Raw genomic sequence first — 18,980 nt, forward strand, 5'->3', positions numbered from 1 at the left:
AAACCGGGGACATTTCCGGGGACAGATCCAGCCGGGGACAAGAAGCCAAAACCGGGGACTGTCCCCGGAAACCGGGGACGTTGTTAGGGGGGACAGAAGGATGGACTCAAATGCACGGCTCACAGGGAAGGTATTTATTAGGAAAAAGGGGGATGGAAGTAGGGAGATGGACGCCAGGAGCAGGTGGGTGGCGGACCGGGGAGACTGTGCAGGAGGAGCCGGGAGCGAGGGCCGAGGAGGGGGCGAGGGCACGGCGAGCAGAGACACGGAGGACAGAGCCGGGTGGCGGCGAAAGGGAGAGATGAGAGTGGAGAGCTGCGGTGGCAGAGGTGCAGCAGTGCGAGGGGCAGAGCAGGATGATGAGGAGGAGACGCCGTGGGAGGAGGACTGGTGGGGGGTCCGAAGCCAGCCGGCCGGAGATTAACTGAAACAGGAAAACACAGGGAGAGTCAGTAACAGATACAAAGACACAACGGCTAGCACAGGGATTTAGCAGAGGTTCACCCATGTAGCTGATCTGACGATCAAGTGAAGAGTGGATGCAGAGCCGGGGTATATAAACAGGAGTAGATGATGATGGCAGGCAGGTGTGGATGGCTGGAGCGGGTGAAGGCTGGCAGGTGCGTCTGATGATTTGGTGATTGGCGTTGACGGGAGGCAGGTGTGTGTGATCAGCTGGCTTCGGACGGGAGAGCAGGAAAACCAAAACAGGAAGGCAAAACCAAAACAAGATAGGCTGGGCAAACAAGACTTAGAGTAGTGAAAAGTAATAAGGGAGACAGACTCACGACCAGCCGGGACCCCGCCATGACAGTACCCCCTCCTCAACGGACGCCTCCGGGCGGGCCGCCAGGCTTGTTCGGGTGGGCCCTGTAGAACTCGTCCAGTAGCGTGCGATCCAGGATTTGGCTGGCTGGGACCCAAAAGCGTTCCTCCGGGCCGTAGCCGGCCCAGTCCACCAGGTACCGGTATCCCCGACCCCTGCGCTGCACGTCCAGGAGGCGACGTACCGTATAGGCCGGGTGGCCGTCGATGATCCGTGGGGGAGGAGGTGCTGCCACTGGGACGGAGTGGGAACTGGTGGCGACCGGTTTGACCCGGGACACGTGGAATACGGGGTGGATCCTGAAGTGGGACGGGAGTTTGAGTCTGACGTTGGTGGGAGACAGGACAGCTTCGACCACGTAGGGACCCACGAACCGTGGCGTGAGCTTCTTGGAGGAAGTGTGAAGCGGGAGATCCTGGGATGACAACCACACCTTCTGGCCGGGCCGATAAGCGGGGGCTGGTCTCCGGTGGCGGTCGGCCAGGCGTTTGTTGAGGACCGCGGTCCGTTGTAGTGCGGCTCGGGCCTCCCGCCACACCCGTTGGCACCGCCGAAGGTGCGCTTGGACCGAGGGGACCACCACTTCCTTTTCCAAGGCCGGGAAGAGTGGTGGTTGAAATCCCAGAGCACACTGGAAGGGGGAGATCCCAGTGGCAGCACTGGGCAGGGAATTGTGGGCGTACTCCACCCAAGGAAGATGGCTACTCCAGGAGGACGGGGTACGGTACGCCACACACCGGAGAGCAGCTCCCAGGTCCTGGTTGGCCCGCTCGGTCTGCCCGTTGGTCTGTGGGTGGTAACCCGAAGACAAGCTGACGGTGGCGCCGAGGGCTTGGCAGAAGGACCTCCAAACCTGGGAGGTGAACTGGGGTCCCCGGTCGGAGACGATATCCAGGGGTATGCCGTGTAAGGCAAGGCAAGGCAAGGCAAGGCAGCTTTATTTGTATAGCACATTTCAGCAACAAGGCAATTCAAAGTGCTTTACACAAAATCAGTTAAACAGATAAAACACAAGTAAAAACAGTTAAAAATCACAAGCATTAAAAACCGGTAAAACACATGAATAGACAGTTAAAAACAAAGAGAAACATAAAACACAAGAATAAAATTTACAGTGCAGCATAAGAAATTTAAAGAAATGATTAGTCATTTAAAGAAAGGCAGCATCAAATAGAAAGGTCTTCAGCCTTGATTTAAAAGAACTGAGAGTAGCAGCGGATCTACAGGTTTCTGGGAGTTTATTCCAGATATGAGGAGCATAGAAACTGAAAGCTGCTTCACCCTGTTTAGTTCTGACTCTGGGGACAGAAAGCAGACCTGTCCCAGATGACCTGAGAGGTCTGGGTGGTTCATAGTGTAGTAGCAGATCAGCAATATATTTTGGACCTAAACCGTTAAGTGATTTATAAACTAGCAAGAGTACTTTGAAATCAATTCTTTGAGACACAGGAAGCCAGTGTAAAGACTTCAGAACTGGAGTGATGTGATCCAGTCTCTTGGTCTTAGTGAGGACTCGAGCAGCAGCGTTCTGAATCAGCTGCAGCTGTCTGATTGATTTTTTAGGGAGACCTGTAAAGACCCCGTTACAGTAGTCAAGTCTACTGAAGATAAAGGCATGGACAAGTTTTTCCAAATCCTGTTGACACATAAGTCCTTTAACCCTTGATATATTCTTAAGGTGATAGTAGGCTGACTTTGTAATTGTCTTAATGTGGCTGTTAAAGTTCAGGTCTGAGTCCATGACTACACCAAGATTTCTGGCTTTGTCTGTTGTTTTTAACATTGTTGTTTGAAGCTGAGCGCAGACTTTTAATCGTTCCTCTCTTGCTCCAAAAACAACCACCTCAGTTTTTCCTTCATTTAATTTCAGAAAGTTCTGGCACATCCAGCCGTTAATTTGTTCGATGCACTTAGTCAGTTTTTGTATTGGACTATAGTCCCCTGGCGATAAGGTTATGTAAATTTGTGTGTCGTCCGCATAACTATGGTAACTTATTTTGTTTTTCTCCATAATCTGAGCCAGTGGAAGCATGTAGATGTTAAACAGAAGAGGCCCCAGAATGGAGCCTTGCGGAACTCCGCACGTCATATTTGTACGCTCAGATGCATAATTACCTATAGACACAAAGTAATCCCTATTCTTTAGGTAGGATTCAAACCAGTTTAGTACTGAGCCAGAAAGGCCAACGCAGTTTTCCAATCGGTCTAGTAGTATATCGTGGTCGACCGTGTCAAATGCAGCACTGAGATCAAGTAATACTAAGATTGAAATTTTGCCATTATCTGTGTTAAGGTGGATGTCATTAAAGACTTTGACAAGAGCCGTTTCAGTGCTGTGGTGTGGTCGGAAACCCGACTGAAAGGTATCAAAACTGTTGCTTAGTGACAAGAAATGGTTGAGTTGTTGAAAGACTACTTTTTCAATGATTTTACTTAAAAACGGAAGGTTTGATATTGGCCTATAGTTGCTCATTAGTGACTTGTCTAGGTTGTTCTTTTTTAAGAGTGGCTTGATTACTGCAGTTTTCAGGGCCTGTGGAAAGATACCTGAAAGAAGAGATGTGTTCACAATCTGTAGAAGATCAGAAGTCAAACAATTGGAAACATTTTTGAAAAGTCCCGTTGGTAGAACATCAAGGCAACAGGTCGAGGTTTTCAGATGTTGAATAATGTCCTCCAGGTTTGTATGGTTGATCGTGTGAAATTCTGTCATATTGGAACTATTTTTGCTTGAACACTGTGACAACACATATCCTGGACTTGATATGGAGGCACTGACTGTTTGTCTAATCTTTTGAATTTTGTCTTTGAAGAAGGAGGCAAAGTCATTGCAGGCCTTGGTAGATAAAAGTTCAGATGCTACTGGTACTGGAGGGTTTGTTAACCTATCAACAGTAGCAAACAAAGCACGGGAATTATTATTGTTTCTAGAGATAATATCAGAGAAAAAGGACCTTCTTGCATTCCTCAGTTCCAAATTATAAATGCGAAGTCTCTCTTTATAGGAGTTATAATGGACCAGGAGATTTGTTTTTCGCCACCTTCGTTCAGCTTTCCTACACTCTCTTTTTTCTGTTCTCACCAGTAGGACATTTCTCCATGGAGATCTTTTCTTACCAGATACAACTTTGACCTTAGTGGGAGCAATGGCATCAATAACATTTGTGATTTTACAGTTGAAATTATCTACAAGCTCACTGACTGATAGCCCAGAGAGGGCTGGTGTGGAGGAGAAAAGCTGTATAAATGTGTCACTGGTGTTTTCAGTGATATACCGTTTTCTGATTATCTTTGTTTGGACACTTTTGGGCACAGAGATAGTGCCGTTAAAGAAAACACAGGAATGATCTGAGAGAGCAACGTCAGTCACCACAACCTTGGAAATGTTCAGACCTTTGGAGACAATCAAGTCCAGAGTGTGCCCCTTATTGTGGGTGGGCTCCGTCACATGCTGAGTCAGTCCATAGTTCTCAAAAACACAACACAGCTCTTTTGTCCCCCTGTCCTGGGGGCTGTCAACATGAATGTTAAAATCACCCGCAATGATTACACAATCAAAGTTAATGCAGATAATAGACAGCAGTTCAGTGAAGTCATCAATGAAGGTTGCACAATATTTAGGTGGCCTGTAGATATTTAGAAACATCGCTTGAGGGGAAGATCTTAATTGAAGAGCAACATATTCAAAAGAAACAAAATTTCCATAACATATTTGCGTACAGTGGAATGAGTCATTAAACAAAATGGCGACTCCACCTCCTTTCTTATTCACTCTATTCTCACTCATAAAACTGAAGTTAGGGGGAGCTGACTCGATGAGAACAGCAGCGCTGTTATTATGGTCTAACCAGGTTTCAGTTAAAAACATAAAATCTAGATTGTGCTTAGTAATAAAATCATTGATTAAAAATGATTTTCCTGCCAAAGACCTGACGTTTAGTAAGGCTAGTGTTAGTGTGTTTTCATTTTTTGGGACAGGCTGTAGCTGACGAGGAATGGATGCTAAATTTGCTAAGTTTGCAGTTAAGTGCTTATTCACCATTCTTTTCCTATTACCTATCACAACAGAAATTGAGGAAGAATTGAATCCACAGGGCCCGGGCTTGTCTTGAAAAGAGTCATTAGTATCACTAGTCCTGCAGCCAAGGCCCGGCACATATCAGATAGTGCTTGCCAGATTTTGCACACAAGCGTCCTTATCAGTCTGGGGGGAAGGAGTTTTCTGACATCCTGGTAGTGGTGCTTGGCGTTTTACTTTTGCCCGGGGTTGAGCCATGGGGGTAGGAAGGGGTGCATAATTGATGGGGGAAATAAGGGAAAGGGTGTGTGGAGACATCCACACACGGGTGAAGAGGGGAGTGGAGGTTTCGTGTCTCTGCTCTCTGGTCTCCCATGGTCAAATCTTTGCACAGGCGGGGGCTGTGCTGGATCACTGCCGCACTTTGTTGTGTCTTCCTTTTGTTTTGTGACCTTGGCAGAGGGAGCAGATGTGTAGCGCAGAAAGTAAAGCAGATTAGAGGTGAACAGCTTTACTCCTGGCTTGTTAAGGGAAAGTCTATCTGCTTTAAAAAGATGTCTGCGCTCCCAGAAAATGTTTAAATTGTCAATGAACTTCAGAGAGTGGACGGTACATTCAGTTGAAAGCCATTTGTTTAGTCCCAACAGTCGGCTGAATCTCTCATCTCCTCTTCTGACTGACGGTATAGGACCACTGATAAACACATTTGCGCTTAGGGGGGTGACTGTGTCAAGCAGTTCCCTAAAGTCCAGTTTCAGCAATTCAGACTGTTGCTTTACAACATCATTTGACCCTATATGCAGAATAATGTTCTTCACAGTTGGGTGTGCTGCCACGATATCTGGGATTTTTTGGGTCAAGTCAGACACCATGTCTTTGGGAAAACATAGTATTTTGGTGTTTTTACTGTTTTTTAAATCTTTTACAGCAGAGTCACCCACAATCAGGGTTTGAGGCCCAGTTGTTAGCTTTTTACTTTTTGAATTGCTCTCAGTCCTTACCCTGCTGTGTGGTGATGAGACGCAGTCCCGGTCATCAGATGACTGTCCAGCGTCTTGCAGCAGAGGAGCAAATCTGTTATCCAGTTGCACACCAGGTTGTTGGGGGGGCATTTTGTTGCTTATTTTCCCTTTTGCAGCTGTCCACGGCTGTGTCCTACTAGGTACAGGGGTTGAAGAGGCGCTCTGCCCAGATGATAATGCAGGCCAGCCGGTCATATCACAAATCTCAGGGCGCTGTGCCCGGCCCGTTAGTCGTCCTCCCATTTCCCAGGAAAATGATTTACTCTTAGGCTTCGCACCAGACAAGTTCCAGGGAGGACCGCCACTTGTTGATTTATTACCAGTTCCACCCTCCTGTTTCTTTGTAGTCTTGTTGGTGCTAATTAGCCGTGTGTTAGCATACTTCTGTCCATTGTTATGGGTCCATGGTAAAGTGGTGTCATTTCCACAAGATCCGTTAACTTCCACGTTCACTTCTAGAAGGTGAACCTTGGTTTCCAGAAGTGCAATCTTCTGAAGGAGTTTGTAGTAGTCTTCTACGGAGAAAGGAGGCATCTTGCTGCTAATTAGCTTTAGCTACAATCACTGTAGGACAGGCTTGAGCTATTGGTAGGCCACGCTCACGCAGAAAAATTTTAAAATATGGCAATAGCCTACTATGTCTACAAAAAATATATAGTCCAGTGTTTTTGAAGTGTCCAAGAGCCGCTGCTCATAGTTTCTCAGAGGAAAAGCACGATTATCAGCAAAAATATGCAAGCAGAAGCAGGAGCAAGCAGCAAAGCGTCTGCACTGTAAGAAGCAGGAAGCAAAGTGTAGCCGGAAGACATGATGGACGAGGAGTTTGGCGGTTTCCAGGGCTGTGGGTAGCTTAGGCAGTGGGACAAAGTGGACGGACTTCGAGAACCGGTCCACTACGGTCAGGATGACCGTATTACCCTTGGAGCTGGGCAAGCCTGTGACGAAGTCTATGGCGATATGAGACCAGGGCCGACCGGGGACCGGGAGGGGACGGAGCAGACCGGCGGGCCGTTGATGGGATGGTTTGGCGCGGGCACACACCTCGCAGGCAGCAACGAAATCCCGGCAATCTTTCTCTGCCGTGTCCCACCAGAACCGTTGGCGGAGCAGGTACAGTGTTCTGGCTCTGCCGGGATGGCAGCTGAAGCGGGAGGCATGTGCCCACTGCAGGACCTGGGAACGGGCACTAGGGGGGACGTAGAGGCGGTCGGCTGGTCCGGTACCGGGGTCGGGGTCGGTGGCCTGGGCACGACGGACGGCGGACTCCACCTCCCAGACCAGGGAGGCCACCAGGCAAGAACGGGGGAGGATGAATTCGGGTGGGTTGACCGAGTCATCAGAGGAGTGGAGGCGGGATAGGGCGTCAGGCTTGGTGTTCCTGGATCCGGGGCGATAGGACAAGGTAAAGCAGAAACGAGTAAAAAACAGGGCCCACCTGGCTTGGCGTGCGTTCAGTCTCTGGGCTGAGTGGAGATAGGCGAGGTTTTTATGGTCGGTCCAGACGAGGAAGGGTTGTTGGGCGCCCTCCAGCCAGTGTCTCCACTCCTCCAAGGCTAGTTTGACGGCTAGAAGCTCCCGGTCCCCCACACAGTAGTTCTGCTCTGTGGAGGTGAGGCGTTTAGAAAAGAAAGCACATGGATGGAGTTTTTGATCCGAGGGGGTGCGCTGGGACAGGGTGGCCCCCACCCCCACGTCCGAGGCGTCCACCTCCACTATAAACTGAAGGGCAGGATCAGGGTTAGAGAGGATAGGGGCGGAAGTGAATAGGGATTTTAGACGGGAGAAGGCTGCAGCAGCTTCTGGAGACCAAGTGAAAGAGACGGAAGGTGAGGTGAGTCGGGTGAGCGGAGCGGCTACGGAACTGTAGTTTCGTATAAATCGTCTGTAAAAGTTGGCAAACCCTAGGAAGCGTTGCAACTGTTTGACAGACGTGGGAGTGGGCCAGTCGACCACGGCTTTAATCTTAGCAGGGTCAGCCCGTAACTGCCCGCACTCAATAATGAAACCAAGGAACTGAACTGAGGAAACACCGAACTCACACTTCTCGGCCTTCACGAACAACCGGTTCTCCAGGAGCCGCTGCAGCACTAACCGGACATGTTCTGTGTGCTGGACTGGGTCACGGGAGAAGATCAGGATGTCGTCCAGGTACACGAAGACGAAGCGGTGGAGGTAGTCACGAAGGACATCATTGACGAGGGCCTGGAAAACAGCAGGTGCATTGGTAAGACCAAAGGGCATTACTAAATACTCATAGTGACCGAGAGGGGTGTTAAAGGCTGTTTTCCACTCGTCCCCCTCCCGGATCCGGACCAGATGGTAAGCGTTACGGAGGTCCAACTTGGTGAACACCGTGGACCGGGAGAGGGACCCGTAGACAGAGTCCATAAGGGGTAATGGGTACTTGTTTCTGACCGTGATTGCGTTGAGCCCCCGGTAGTCGATACACGGGCGGAGGGTTTTGTCTTTCTTGGCAACGAAGAAAAAACCGGCGCCCAGCAGGGACGAGGATGGGCGGATGATGCCGGCGGCGAGGGACTCCTTAATATACTGCTCCATAGCCTCCCTCTCCGGACCGGATAGCTTAAATAACCGACTAGTGGGCAGAGGGGCGTCCGGGAGGAGGGCTATGGAGCAGTCGTAGGGGCGGTGTGGGGGCAAGGATGTGGCCTGGTCCCGACTGAACACCAGGGCTAGGTCGTGGTATTCCGTTGGGACCGAAGACAGGTCAGAGGGGTTGAGAGGTTTATCGAACGTGGCAATGTTACCGGGGGCTAGCGCTGACAGAAGACAGGAGGAATGGCAGGCTGCACTCCAGTTTCTGATCTTCCCCCGCGCCCAGTCCACATTGGGGTTGTGAGTGGCGAGCCAGGGGAAACCAAGGACAATGGGAGAGGCCGGGGAGGAAATGAGGTGAAGAGAGAGGGTCTCATGGTGATTACCGGAGGTGAGGAGACGTAACGGGGGGGTGCAGTGTGTAATAGTGCCGAGGGACTGGCCGTTGAGACTGGTGGCCCGGAGAGGAGTGTTGAGCGGGATGTGGGGAATAGACAGTTGGCGGGCGAGTTCGATGTCGATAAAGCTTTCGTCTGCACCCGAGTCAACTAGTGCCCCCAGGGGGACGGAGACGTCCCGCCAGGACAGGGAGACATCTAACAATATGCGCTGTTTGGGAGGAGTTTGGCTCGCCAGAGCTCCCACTGCTACTGACGAGCCTGCTCTTTTGGCCGGACGGTACAAGAGGAGAGAAAATGGCCGGATTGCCCGCAATACAGGCAAAGACCCGCGAGGCGGCGACGCTCACGTTCCCCTGGGGACAGACGAGCTTTACCTAGCTGCATGGGCTCCGGAGGCGGGGACACGGATCGAGCGGGAGGGACGACGGGTCGTGACTGGGAAAGCGGGGGAACAGAGACCCTAGACGGTGGCGGACCGACCCGGGTAGAGGTGGAGCCCCGAGGACCGCGCTCTCTCTCCCTCTCCCGGATGCGATTGTCTAAGTCGATGGCTGCACCGATTAGACCGTCCAGGTCCCCCGGCTCGTCCCTGGTGGCCAAGATGTCTTTGATTTTGTCACTGAGCCCAGCCAGGAACGCGCAGCGGAGGGCCTGGTTGTTCCACTCCGAGCCGGCGGCCAAGATGCGGAAGTCGACGGAGTACTCCGCGACGCTGCGGTCCCCCTGCCGGAGAGACATGAGGCGGGAGGCCTTCTCCAGGCCCCGCACGGGGTGGTCGAACACCCGCCTCAGCTCCTCCTCGAAGGAGGAGTATGAGGCGAGGAGGTCCGGCCTCCCCTGACTCACCGCGGCGTACCAGGATAGCGCGCGATCGCGGAGCAACCCCGCCACAAAACACACTCTGGCCTCGTCGGAGCGGAAGGTTACTGGTTGTCTGCTAAACACCAGGGAGCACTGTACTAAGAACCCCTCGCATGTTCCCAGCACGCCGGAGAATTTGTCGGGCGTAGACACAGGGGTTTCAGAGGGGGGTGACGGGACGGAATTAACCGGAGCAGGATGCGTGAGGGGAGCAGGCGGAGCAGACGGGGAGGTGACCGGAGTGGTGTTGTCGGCAGGAACGGAAGAGTGGAGGGAACCAAGCTGCCTAGCTAGTTGCTGAACGTCGCCAGTCAGGGAGCGGATAGCCTCGGCAATAGACGTAAGGGCTGAGGTGTGATGGCCGAGCAACGAACCTTGGGCGGCTACAGCGAAGGCTAAGTCCTGGGGGGAAGGAGAGGATCGGGAGCGGGGGGTGAGCCGGCTGAGTCCATGGGTGACTTGATCGTACTGTTAGGGGGGACAGAAGGATGGACTCAAATGCACGGCTCACAGGGAAGGTATTTATTAGGAAAAGGGGGATGGAAGTAGGGAGATGGACGCCAGGAGCAGGTGGGTGGCGGACCGGGAGACTGTGCAGGAGGAGCCGGGAGCGAGGGCCGAGGAGGGGGCGAGGGCACGGCGAGCAGAGACACGGAGGACGGAGCCGGGTGGCGGCGAAAGGGAGAGATGAGAGTGGAGAGCTGCGGTGGCAGAGGTGCAGCAGTGCGAGGGGCAGAGCAGGATGATGAGGAGGAGACGCCGTGGGAGGACTGGTGGGGGGTCCGAAGCCAGCCGGCCGAGATTAACTGAAACAGGAAAACACAGGGAGAGTCAGTAACAGATACAAAGACACAACGGCTAGCACAGGGATTTAGCAGAGGTTCACCCATGTAGCTGATCTGACGATCAAGTGAAGAGTGGATGCAGAGCCGGGGTATATAACAGGAGTAGATGATGATGGCAGGCAGGTGTGGATGGCTGGAGCGGGTGAAGGCTGGCAGGTGCGTCTGATGATTTGGTGATTGGCGTTGACGGGAGGCAGGTGTGTGTGATCAGCTGGCTTCGGACGGGAGAGCAGGAAAACCAAAACAGGAAGGCAAAACCAAAACAAGATAGGCTGGGCAAACAAGACTTAGAGTAGTGAAAAGTAATAAGGGAGACAGACTCACGACCAGCCGGGACCCCGCCATGACAGACGTCTGGTCACCCTATCTCACAGTGGACATGTACCTACGATGACAATTTCAGACCCCTCCATAATTTCTAAGTGGGAGAACTTGCAAAATAGCAGGGTGTTCAAATATTTATTTTCTTCACTGTAAATACATATCTGTAAGACTCATGTTCCGTTTTATTTGTCTTTAAGGTACTACAACCATTTTTAACCTTCTAGTGACCTCACTGCAGCCCAAATATTCTAATAACCCAATTTGTTCTAAAAAAAATGTTGTTTATATCTTGACTGTAGACAACAGGGTTGATGTTTTACAAGCTTTTTATGAAATTAATCTAGATGAAAAATGAACTGTAAAAATGGCCTCAGGGTTAAGAGGGTTACAAGTAAAGCTATATTCACATTTTTTCTGGCCGTTAAAGCCATACTTCACTTTTTCAGGCTAAAAATAAATCCTCCTGTTAAGCTAGCTTCATTTCAACTCTGGGTGATACATCACATATCCAGTGTGTCACTTATGTAATATCGGAGCATTGTGATGTAGGATTTTAAAAGTAAGGGCTTAAAAGTTGGGCTATATTGACATTTTTTTCAGGCTGTTAAAGCCATATTTTATATAATGGGATCCTTCTGTTAAGCCAGCTTCATTCCAACTCTGGGTGACACATCACGTATACAGTGTGTGTCTCAGGTAATATTGGACCATTCCGATGTAGGATTTTAAAATTAAAGCCTTAAATGTCTCATTAAAGCTATATTTGAAATCTTTTTCAGGCTTTTGAAGCCATATTTTACTCTTTTTCAGGCTTTTGTAAAAAATCAGTGTCCCACAGCTTAAAAGAAAGCAGCATGGCTGTGTGCAGAAGAGAGAGGCTTTGGTGGAAGCCATCACAGAGGGAGCTGCTGTGTGACCTGCTCTGATCCTGCTCTGATCTAATCATCTCAATACCTGTGCCTGTTGCCGTCTTCCTTTTGAAGATAGTCTTTAGTTGCCCTTTGTTGTGCAGTCGCAATAAATTTGCCTTATTTAACAGTTTGTTTTCTGTCCTGGGTTTTTACTGTTTGCGTCCCCCACCCTAGCCAACTTTGGGTTGTAACAGATTTGGGGGCTCGTCCGGGAGCTTTTGAACGGTTTTCATTGTCTGAGGCGGTGAGTTATTCAGTTTGATATTAATATAGCCCTGTGTGCTGTATCCGTGGCTTTGCTGATGTGTGATTGTGAACCTGCTTCCTCAGTCTAGATAGGGTGGTGTCCAGCTGGGCCTCATCAGCCTTTCCTTCGGACACTAGTTTATTGTTTTGCCTTTTTTGTTTTTGGAGTCAATCCTAGGCGGAGACTGCGTTCTCCAAAGGGGGCTGGCGTTTCAGGGTTTCGGCCGCTGATGTGTTGCCTGTAAGTTGCCTCGAGCCTAGCACAGCTTCAGAAGATATTTAGGGTTTAGTATTGACTAGGCAGGTTCTGGGGAAGATTTGGTTCCGTGCGTGCAAGGTTGGAGGCTTATTGTGTGGGCACATTATTAATATCAAACATTAATCTTGCCGTGTTCAGCGTGATTGTGCTTGTAGCATACAATGGCCGCTTTTCAGTTTGGTGCGTTTGTGGCAGGCCCTACTTTAAGTGCATTCGACAGGTGTACAAAGAAGGATCTGCCTGAGATTGCTGTACATTATGGTATTTCTGTGTCCGTTTTCCCTCCGTAAGGCTGAGCTGAAAGCTCTTGTTAGATGGTCTTGTTAGTCAGGGGTTTTTCTCTGTGTCTGCACCTGTGTGCAGCCCTGATCTACCGGTGATGTGACAGATCTGCCCGTTACTGTCACTCCTGTTGTTCAACATGAGGGTGCCGCAGGATGCCAGGTTGAGGGTGCGATTAATGTGTCTTCAGGTAGAGAAGGAGGAGAAAGAGAGGGATTTTTAGCTCCATAGAGAGTTGGAGTTGAAGAAATTGGAGGTGGAGACTGCCTTAAAGATGCGTCAGATGGAGATACAGGCTGGCTTGGGAGTTGCCCGTAATGTATCCACTGCTGGCGCGCATTCTCGGAGTTCTGTCAGTTTTGACGTGAGTAAGCACATTTCGCTGGTTCCTGTTTTCTGTGAGTCCGAGGTGGAAGCGTACTTTGGTGCATTTGAGCGTATTGCTGCTGCTCTACAGTGGCCTAAAGATGTGTGGGCTATCTTATTGCAGTGTAAGTTAGTGGGTAAAGCTCAAGAGGCCTGTTCCTCTATGTCTGTGGAGGACGGGCTGGCTAATGAAAAAGTAAAGAGTGCTATCCTGCAAGCATATGAGCTGGTGCCTGAAGCCTACAGACAGCGTTTCCGCGGTCTTAGGAAAAGCCAGAGCCAGTCGTATGTAGACTTTGCTAGAGAGAAAGGGATTCTTTTTGACAAGTGGTGTGCAGCGTGTAAGGTTGCTGATCTGTCTGCTTTGCGTGAGCTAATGTTGTTAGAAGAGTTTAAAAACTGCATACCTGAGCGTATTACTGTGCATTTAAATGAGCAGAAAGTGTCCACCCTACAGCAAGCTGCTACTCTAGCTGACGAGTTTACACTTACTCATAAAGTTGTTTTTAGCAAACGTGATACTTTCCCACGTGAAGTTACCCATGGTGCAGATCTTCCAGTGCATTATGACAGCGCTCCTTTGCGTCCAAGGTCTGACAAAATATGCTTCTTCTGTCGCAAATCCGGTCATTTGATTGCTAACTGCGACGCTTGGAAGCGGAAGCAGCAAGGGTCGTATCAAAAACAGCCAAAGGGTGTGGGATTGATTAAAACTTCTACCAGAGTCCAATCCTTGGAATCTGTGGCTCCTGTGATGCCTGATGACTGTTTTAAACCTTTTATCTTTAATGGTTTTGTGTCTCTTTCAGGGAAATCTGAGGATCCGCATCCAGTAAAAATACTGCGAGACACGGCTTGTTCACAGTCACTGATCCTGTCTGATGTTCTGCCGCTGGGACCTAGCTTAACCCTCTGAGCCCGAGACACTCACCCACGAGTTTAAAAGTACCTCTGATTCATAGTTTAATAACTTTTGAACCATACAAGCGATTTACTCACTTTCGGTTTCGTTTGAATCCTGACGCTTTCGGCTTTACGGAAGCCTTTTCCGGGTCTTTCTAGCCTCTACAGGGGGTTTGCTATCCAGCCTGGAACTTCAGCCTCTTTGGGCTTTAAATCCATACTGTTATATCCAAGATTGATCCACTTTTTATCCATAATTCTTCGCGTTTTGGCTCGTTTTCTTCCGCTAGATCGCTCCTCAGCGTCTGCCCTGTCCGTCCCGTCTATTGTTTCAGGAAGTACATGCCCATATATGGGAGATAAAGGCAAACTCTTGTATGGAAGGCCAGAGGGGACAAAAATGCCTATAGACTCTATTGAAGGCAAAATAATGCAATATTTAGACACATATTTGCTTGTATAACATTGCTGTGGGTGTAATATTAATAAATATGACATTATTATGTTATTATTGGCATAAGTAAATGTCATGAGAGCAAAACGTCTTGACTTTTTTGGAAAAAATGCATGTATTTTGTCAACTGTATAAGTTATAATGATTATTTCTTCACAGTGTGACTCCCAAGACATATGAGAAGTGTTTTAGAATGGAAAATGGCTTAGGTTTTACTTATTTCTGTGATATCAATACATATCTGGAAGATTCATTTATTTAGTTATTTATTTATTTATCTTTAAGACCCTACAACCATTTTTAACATGCAAGTGACCTCACTGCAACCCAAATATTCCGATAACCCAGTTTGTCCTGATAAAAATGATGTTCATATCTTGACTGTAGACAACAGGGTTGATGTTTTACAAGCTTTTTAAGAAAATAAAACCAGACGGAAGTTAAACTGTAAAAATGGCCTCAGGGCCCAGAGCGTTAAGCGTGTGTGCAGTTGTGAGGGGCATTGAAATGGGTTTTGTGCCAGCACCGCTGTATCAGGTTCAATGCGGCCTATTCCGGCTGTTGGTGAACCTTTTGAGCATGTTTTAGTCGACTGCGTAGGCCCATTGCCCAAAGCTAAGTCTGGAAATCAATTTTTGCTTACCATGATGTGTATCTCTACCCGTTTCCCTGAGGCCATTCCTTTGCGCAAGATAACCGCTAAAGCAGTCACTAAAGCATTGAATAAGTTCTTTACAACTTACGGTCTACCAAAGACCATACAGTCTGATCAGGGAACAAATTTCTCGTCCAGGATTTTCAAGGAGACTCTCCAGTCTCTCGGTATCTCCCACTCGGTGTCCAGTGCTTATCATCCTGAGTCGCAGGGTGCACTTGAGCGCTGGCACCAGACTTTAAAATCCATGCTGAAGAAGTACTGTTATGAGACTGGGAATGACTGGGATGAGGGTGTGCCTTTTGTTCTCTTTGCTGTCCGTGATGCAAAGCAAGAATCTCTAGGGTTTACTCCCGCAGAGCTAGTGTTCGGTCACAATGTGCGTGGCCCATTGAAGTTGTTGAAGGAGAAATTAGTGGGTGATAACTCTGGTGGAAAGAACGTGTTGGATTTTGTATCTTGCTGTCGAGAACGTCATCCCAGGGTAACATGAAGAGACGCTTCGACAAGAAGGCAGTCGAGAGACAGTTTGCCGCTGGGGACAAGGTGTTGGTCTTGCTGCCCACAACAGGCTCTGCTCTTGCCGCCCGGTTCTCAGGTCCGTATGTGGTGGAAGCCAAAGTTTCCAATACCGATTATGTTATCCGTACGCCTGAGCGTAGACGGAAGACCCGCTTATGTCATATTAACATGCTGAAATCTTTTCATCCCAAAGGGGCTGACCTGAGAGGGCCAAAGACAACGCCAGACGTTGCTGCGGTAGGGGTTTCTTCTCTTGTTGGTGGTACTCAACCAGGGTTGGAGGCAGACTTGATGACACCCTGTGAAAATAATCTGTGTGGTAGGCTAGCTAACTCTGAGTTCTTGTCCAAACTTGACCAGCAGCTGTCCTACCTCCCCATGCCTCACAAACAGGATGTGATCGGCCTACTCGGCAGGTATACTAAAGGATGTACCCTCACGCACAGGTGTGCTGGAGCACGACATTAATGTGGGTAATGCTGCTCCCATTAAAAAGCATGCATACCGCTGTCCGCTTGCTAAAAGGGAGGCCATGAGGAAAGAGGTCTGCTACTTGGTAGAGAATGGTCTTGCCAAGCCCAGCTATAGTCCTTGGAGTTCACCCTGCTTGTTGGCGCCTAAACCCGACGGCAGTCCTTGCTTCTGTACGGACTTTTGTAAAGTAAACGCTGTTACCGTGTCAGATTCCTTTCCTTTGCCCCGTATGGATGATTGTGTTGACAGGGTTGGACTCGCTGTGTGTATTTCAAAGCTTGATCTTCTCAAAGGATACTGGCAGGTTCCTTTGACACAGCGGGCTTCTGATATCTCTGCTTTTGTCACTCCTGATGCTTTTATGCAGTACATTGTCATGCCGTTTGGCATGAAGAACGCACCTGCCACTTTTCAACACCTGATGCAGCGTGTGTTAGGGGATGTACCTAACTGCAGTGTGTATCTGGATGATGTGGTGGTCTACTCCAGTGAGTGGGGTAGTCACTTGTCCAGTCTAGAAATTGTCTGCCAACGGTTGGCGGGCGCCTCCCTTACCCCTAACTTGGCCAAGTGTGAGTTTGGTAAGGCCACTGTCACTTACCTAGGTAAGCAGGTTGGCCAGGGGCAGGTTCGGCCTGTGGATGCTAAGGTAGCTGTGGTTGTCTCTCTACCAGTGCCCAGCACTAGACATGAACTAAGGCGTTTCTTAGGCATGACAGGTTACTATCGCTGTTTCTGCAAGAACTTCTCGGTAAGGCAAGGCAAGGCAGCTTTATTTGTATAGCACATTTCAGCAACAGGGCAATTCAAAGTGCTTTACACAAAATCATTAAAACAGATAAAACACCAGTACAAACAGTTAAAAGTCATAAGCATTAAAAATCAATAAGACACATGAATAGACAGTTAAAAACAAAATAGAAACATTAGGACACATAAAACACAAGAATAAAAGTTACAGTGCAGCATAAGAAAGAAATGAGCATTAATTTAAAGAAAGGCAGCATCAAAAAGAAAGGTCTTCAGCCTTGATTTAAAAGAACTGAGAGTAGCAGCGGATCTACAGGTTTCTGGGAGTTTATTCCAGATATGAGGAGCATAGAAACTGAAAGCTGCTTCACCCTGTTTAGTTCTGACTCTGGGGACAGAAAGTAGACCTGTCCCAGATGACCTGAGAGGTCTGGGGGGGTCATAGTGTAGTAGCAGATCAGAAATGTATTTTGGACCTAAACCGTTAAGGGATTTATAAACTAGCAAGAGTACTTTGAAATCAATTCTTTGAGACACAGGAAGCCAGTGTAAAGACTTCAGAACTAGAGTGATGTAATCCAGTCTCTTGGTCTTAGTGAGGACTCGAGCAGCAGCGTTCTGAATCAGCTGCAGCTGTCTGATTGATTTTTTAGGGAGACCTGTAAAGACCCCGTTACAGTAGTCAAGTCTACTGAAGATGAAAGCATGGACCAGTTTTTCCAAGTCCTGTTGACACATAAGTCCTTTAACCCTTGATATGTTCTTTAGGTGATAGTAGGCTGACTTTGTAATTGTCTTAATGTGGCTGTTAAAGTTCAGGTCTGAGTCCATGACTACACCCAGATTTCTGGCTTTGTCTGTTGTTTTTAACATTGTTGTTTGAAGCTGAGCGCAGACTTTTAATCGTTCCTCTTTTTTTCCAAAAACAACTACCTCAGTTTTTCCTTCATTTAATTTCAGAAAGTTCTGGCACATCCAGTCGTTAATTTGTTTGATGCAGTTAGTCAGTTTTTGTATTTGACTATAGTCCCCTGGCGATAAGGTTATGTAAATTTGTGTGTCATCCGCATAACTATGGTAACTTATTTTGTTTTTCTCCATAATCTGTGCCAGTGGAAGCATGTAGATGTTAAACAGAAGAGGCCCCAGAATGGAGCCTTGCGGAACTCCACACGTCATATTTGTACGCTCAGATGTATAATTACCTATTGACACAAAGTAATCCCTATTCTTTAGGTAGGATTCAAACCAGTTTAGTACTAAGCCAGAAAGTCCTACCCAGTTTTCCAATCGGTCTAGTAATATGTCATGGTCGACCGTGTCAAATGCAGCACTGAGATCAAGTAATACTAAGATTGAAATTTTGCCACTATCTGTGTTAAGGTGGATGTCATTAAAGACTTTGACAAGAGCCGTTTCAGTGCTGTGGTGTGGTCGGAAACCCGACTGAAAGGTATCAAAACTGTTGCTTAGTGACAAGAAATGGTTGAGTTGTTGAAAGACTACTTTTTCAATGATTTACTTAAAAACGGAAGGTTTGATATTGGCCTATAGTTGCTCATTAGTGACTTGTCTAGGTTGTTCTTTTTTAAAAGTGGCTTGATTACTGCAGTTTTCAGGGCCTGTGGAAAGATACCTGAAAGAAGAGATGTGTTCACAATCTGTAGAAGATCAGAAGTCAAACAATTGGAAACATTTTTGAAAAGTCCCGTTGGTAGGCTATATTGACACTTTTTCAGGCTAGTAAAGGCATTTTCCTCTCTTTTTCAGAAGGCATATTTTTCTCTTTTTCAGGCTACTCTAAAAAGGAATCCTTACGTTATTCCAGCTTCATTCCAAGTCTGGAGGAGACATTACCCATCCAGTGTGTCTCTCAGGTAATTTCAGAGCATTCTAATGTACGGATTTAAAATTAAGGCCTTGAAACCAAGGCTATATTGACACTTTTTTAGGCTAGTAAAGGCATATTCTTCTCTTTTTCAGAAGGCATATTCTTCTCTTTTTAAGGCTACTCTAAAAAGGAATCCTGACCTTATTCCAGCTTCATTCCAAGTCTGGGGGAGACATCACCTATCCAGTGTGTCTCTCAGGTAATTTCAGAGCATTCTGATGTACAGTTTTAAAATTAAGGCCTTGAAACCAAGGCTATATTGAGACTTTTTCAGGCTAGTAAAGGCATATTCTTCTCTTTTTCAGGTTACTCTAAATAGGAATACTGACGTTATTCCAGCTTAATTCCAAGTCTGGAGGAGACATTACCTATCCAGTGTGTCTCTCAGGTAATTCCAGAGCATTCTGATGTACG

This window comes from Etheostoma spectabile, chromosome 10 (assembly GCF_008692095.1).
Source record: "Etheostoma spectabile isolate EspeVRDwgs_2016 chromosome 10, UIUC_Espe_1.0, whole genome shotgun sequence".
Lineage (NCBI taxonomy): Eukaryota > Metazoa > Chordata > Actinopteri > Perciformes > Percidae > Etheostoma > Etheostoma spectabile.